The sequence below is a fragment of the Calidris pugnax genome, unplaced genomic scaffold (assembly GCF_001431845.1).
Source record: "Calidris pugnax isolate Ruff unplaced genomic scaffold, ASM143184v1 scaffold292, whole genome shotgun sequence".
In the NCBI taxonomy this organism is placed as follows: Eukaryota; Metazoa; Chordata; class Aves; order Charadriiformes; family Scolopacidae; genus Calidris; species Calidris pugnax.
The window spans coordinates 548,054-552,843 of record NW_015091082.1 but is presented as its reverse complement, the minus strand read 5'-3'; the positions used below and the strand labels follow the sequence as shown (position 1 = coordinate 552,843).

Sequence of the window (4,790 nt, the reverse complement as noted above, 5' to 3'; positions counted from 1 at the left end):
TTTTACCTTTTTTGCATGATGTGCATTTGCAGTTTTTACATTTGCAGTTGTCCCCGCAGGTGCAGGTGCCGCCTAAAACACAGAGAAAAGGCAAAAAAAAAAAAAAATCCCTGGGGATCAGCGGGGATGCTCCGGGGCGGAGAGAGAGCATCGCCCCCCCTTTCCTCCTCCCTCCCAACCCCCTCTCCCGGCTCCGAGCATCCTCTCTCCGGCCTCTCTGGGGGGGGTATCACAGCATTCCCGGTGGGAATGGGTGGGAGAGAGGATGGGATGGGATGTCCAGGATGGGAGAGAGAGAGCGTTAGCGAGGGGGGGATGTCGCGGGGAGCCTCGGTGGGATGCTCGGGCTCCCGCAGACCCCCCCTCCATCCCCATCTCCCCCCCCCAAACCCCTACCCGGAGGGACGCCCTGCCTTACCCGTGGCGCAAGGGCAATCCTGGGAGTCCATGTCTGCCTGGGCTGGGTGCCGGCGTGTGGGGAGCGTTGGGTGGTTGGGAAGAGCAGCTCTGGCAGAGCTCAACACCCGCCTCCTATTTATCCTTGGCCGGGCGAGAGCGAGTGCAAACCCTCCGCCCCTCGCAGCCTGCGCACGGCTCGGCCTGGCATCTGCCCCGGGCGCTGCTGATTCACTCCCTGGGCCACCAGGCAGGTCCAGGAGCTCCCACCCCTCCTTGTCCCCCCCTCCTCTGGGTGCCAGGGGCAGCAGGGAGAGCCGTCTGGGTGACCGCCGCTCTCTCCTCGTGGTGTTGGCAGAGAACGGTCCAGCTCTCATCACACAGATGGCACCTGCCTTGGGAGCGCTGCTCCGCTCCCAGGGGAGGGGGGTGCATCCAGTGGGGTGCCCCCACCCCCCACCCCAGCCTAACCCTTTGCCAAAATCAACCCCCAGATGTCTCAGGGGGTGTGGGGTGATCCCGGGGGCTGCCCCCACAAACCCCAGGCGGCGCGGTGGGGTGAGGGGGAGCTGACATGATGGGGTGACAGGGCTGCGGTCCCTGCCCCAGACCCCATCCCACGCGTGGCTCTGACACCCTCCCCGCCAGCGAGACCGACAACAAGCCGGACTGGCCCGGCCGGAGCCTGCCGTGCCCTCCCAGCGCCCCCGGGACGGCGGCACCCACGTCCCCTTGGCGCCACGCATGGCACCTCGGGGGCTCCGGCTCCTTCCAGGCCCCGCTGGCTCCGTCCCACTCTCCTGAATTAATTTCCCTGTGCCATTAACCGGGCACGCCAGGAGGGAGGGCAGCAGGCGAGCTGCCACCACCCCCCTGGTCATCTCCTCCGGCGGGTTCTACCCACCCCCTCGAAAGAGCAGCGAGAGGGTTTGGGGTGGAAGGAGCGAAAAAAAAATATAAATAAATGATGCTTTCTGATTTTTTTTTGGGGTGCAGGGAGGGATTGCCCCATGGCCACGAGGCGCTGCTGAACCGTGGAGCATCCCTCCTCCTCACCACCCCGGTGGTGGTAGTACCCCATCCTGGCTGCCCCCGTGCTCCGAAACTCCTTTGCTCCCGGGGTTTTATCCAGTCTGGGTGTTTGCCCCGCGGCGCCCGGCTGAGGTGGTTTGTTTGAGGCGATGCTAATCCAGCTGAAACAGCGGGCCAGGGAGTATTTTTACCACCCCAGCTGTCTGGGCACGTCAGGAGCTTGTCGGGTGACCTGGTGGGGAGCGGTGCCAGCACCCCGACTCGGCGTCTCCTCCAGCCCAGCCAGGCCAGGGTGGGAAATGGGGGGGGGGGATGTAAAAAAAAAGTGGAGGAAGGCAGAGGCGATGGGCACCTTCCTCACCCTGTCCCTCGTGGGTGCCCCCGCCGTGCCAGCCCCGCGGTCCCGTGAGCGTCACGCCGCTCGTTGATGCAGCGGGGCGTGATGGCAGGGGACGGTGCCAGGGACCCGGCGCGTGCCAAGGATGTCAGCAGCTCCCGTGGGAGCAGGGAAACACAAAACGTGCCGGGGGACACACGTGCAATGAGTGGCAACCTGCCAGCCCCAGCCACGGGCCCGGGCGCTGGGGGTGTCAGGGCAGAGCCCGGGGGTGGGGGGACACACGGACATCTCCTTGGGGTCCCGCAGATGCTACGCTCCTGAAATAGCCGGCCGAGAGCTCCTGTGGTGGCAGGAATGTGCCCAGAGAAAGCGTGATGGTTGCACAGGGGAACAGCCAATGCCACCGTGGCATCCGCTGTGTCCTCCCGCACCACCCTTGGCCACCCGGGCAAAGCTGTGGTTTGGGCAGATTGCCCCTCTCCCTGGCTGGTGGTGGCCCAGGGACAAGTGGTCCCTCTCCAGGCCCTTCAGCCTGCAGGGAGGAAGGTGAAGCCCACGCTGGTGGAACGGAACAACAATCCCTGCCACGCCAGGAGGGGATTCATGCAATCCACACAATCCAGCCCCTGCTCTCCGCTCACATCCCAGCCTTTTTTCCCTTCTTTCGGGAGGAAGGTGAAGCCCACGCTGGTGGAACGGAACAACAATCCCTGCCACGCCAGGAGGGGATTCATGCAATCCACACAATCCAGCCCCTGCTCTCCGCTCACATCCCAGCCTTTTTTCCCTTCTTTCCTTCCTTCCTTGGCATGGAGGGGGAAAAAGAAAGCATCTTCCAGGCGATGCAGGGCTGGGGGTCAGGGCTCTGGGAGGTCTTGTGTTGCTGCTGGTGGTTTCTGTAATTAATTTGGGATAGGGCTGGAGTAGTGGGTAGTCAATCGGACACGCATCAGCCGGGCCACATCCAGGAGCAGGCTGTAATTGAGGGGATGAGCTGCAGAGCTGGGACCCCGGGGACACCTTCCCGCTGCTCCAGTATTGCCCATTACACAGCCCTGCCAGCCCCAGTTTGCCTTCTGGCCCCTGCCCTCCATTTGCTGGGAGAGCCTGGGGGCTCCCCATCATTCCGACGAGCCCGGTGCTGCTCCCCGGAGCTGAGCACAGCAGGAGGAATCCCTGCGTGGCAATTATTCGCCAGCCCTTGCGAGCCCAGAGCCGTGTCCCTCAGCGGCCATGTCCCCTTGTGGGGGATTCCTGGCTCTGTCCCCAGGCCTATCTGTGGCAATCACCCCGAGACTGCCGGGCAAATTAAGGCAGATGAGTCAGCAGGAAGCTCTGGGGCTCCAGGCAGAGCCGGAGGTGACGCTGGCTGGTGGGATGGAGATGGCCGAGCTGTGGCAATGGCTCTGCAGGGCCTGGCAGGGATAAGAAGGAGCAATGGAGACCGACAGCCGTCCCTGTGACACCTCAGGGTGCCCTGAGCCCACAGCCACGTGGGATGGTGCCGGTGGCTGGCTGGGACCCAGGGCTGGTGCCAGGCGGGCGAGGAGGCCCGGGCAGCAGCCAGCTCCTGAGGAGGTGACCTGGCACGGGTCTGCCCTGACTCCCCACGGGAGGACGTGCAGCTCCAGTCACCCGTGATGATGCCACGGCATGTGATGGGCCGCCTGCTGCCTCCGGTTGCCCGTGATTTCCTGCAGCTACCTCAGTGTGTCACCTTTGGGTCCTCTTCTCCCCTCTCCAAGGGCACCTATCTCCTCCAAAACACTCGCTCTGGGCTCGTTGCCTCCCTCCTGAGCGGTGCCAGGTTTGGTGACCATCCTCAAATCAGGACAGCCCACTGGCAGGGATGCCAGGGATGGAGGAGAAACCAGGACGGAGACCCCGGGGGACAGTCCCTGCCCCTCAGCGTTGCCTGCTGCCCCGTGTCACCCCGGTGTCCCTGAGGCTGTGGTGGCAGCTCTGGCCATTTGTGCCCGGCCATGGGCAGGAGAGCCGGGAAGGAACCATAGCCCACCTGGGACCGGCTTTTTAAACCCAAATAGAGAAAATAAGAGGGATTATGCCCCCGCCCCAGCACCCAGCGTCCTTGAAATGCTGAGCCCCACGGGAGCGATCGTTGCTTAGAAAGCAGGCTTGGCTTTGACTCGCCGAGTATCTCAGGTTATTATTTGCTGATGATAAACAAGCCTTTAATGCACGGGAAATAGGTGCTGACGTCGTTTTGTTTTGCCAGCCCTTTGGCAGAGGAGGAAGAGGATGAATCACCCCCCTCGCCTGCCCCGGGAAGCCGTTCCCAACCGCTCCCCGTGTCTCTTGGAAACCATTTGGGAGCCAAACCGGATCGGTGGGGTGACCTCACGCTGTGGAGGCTTCTTTCCCCCCCCTCCCCCTCCCCATGCCCCCCAACAATAAAGTGGTGAGCGAGGAGTTGTACCGGTCTCAGCGGGCAGACATGAGCTCAGCCCGTCCTGTCCCTCCTCCCTCCTTCCCCAGGAGCTGCCTGCTCCTCCATCCCAGCTTCGGGGAAACATATCCCAGCTGCTGCTTCTCCAGGTGCTCGGCACGGACACCCCTCAGTGGGCTTTGCTGGACACCCCACCCCCCTTCCCCAATATCACGTCTGCAGCAATGGAAACACACCCCGGGCGCTGGAGCTCGCAGCGGGGCAGGGGCCGAGCAGGTTGTCTCTCATCCTGCAATCCCTGCACCCCCTTTCGCAACCCCTGCGCCCCGCTTTGATGTGGGCTCTTGGGGAGCCGCCTGGTATCCCAGCCCGCCCGGCTGCGCTGGGGCTGCGGCTCCCAAATCCGGGATTGGGAACCCCAGCTCAGCCCCCAGCTCCTCCTATGGCTCCCAGCAAGGGCTTGGAAGTTATTCCGGGTTTCTTATCTGGAAATGAGCTATCAATATCACCTTCCCCTTGAATAATAATAAAAAACCCCAACAAAATCAGCGCGGAGAGGGTGGGGGTTTGCTAATTATTTATTTGTAGGGGAAAAGGGAAGGGGGGCAATGCTGA

The 4,790-nt window shown here is 63.0% G+C and overlaps 1 long non-coding RNA gene across 1 annotated transcript; it reads right to left on the bottom strand.

The window, feature by feature from the left end:
* Positions 1-38: 38 nt before the first annotated feature.
* On the bottom strand, positions 39-675 carry LOC106897010. Its single transcript, XR_001413705.1, has 2 exons — positions 419-675; positions 39-72 (listed from the first exon to the last, which is right to left on the bottom strand). It is a non-coding gene; the product is annotated as an uncharacterized LOC106897010 (long non-coding RNA).
* Positions 676-4,790: the final 4,115 nt, after the last annotated feature.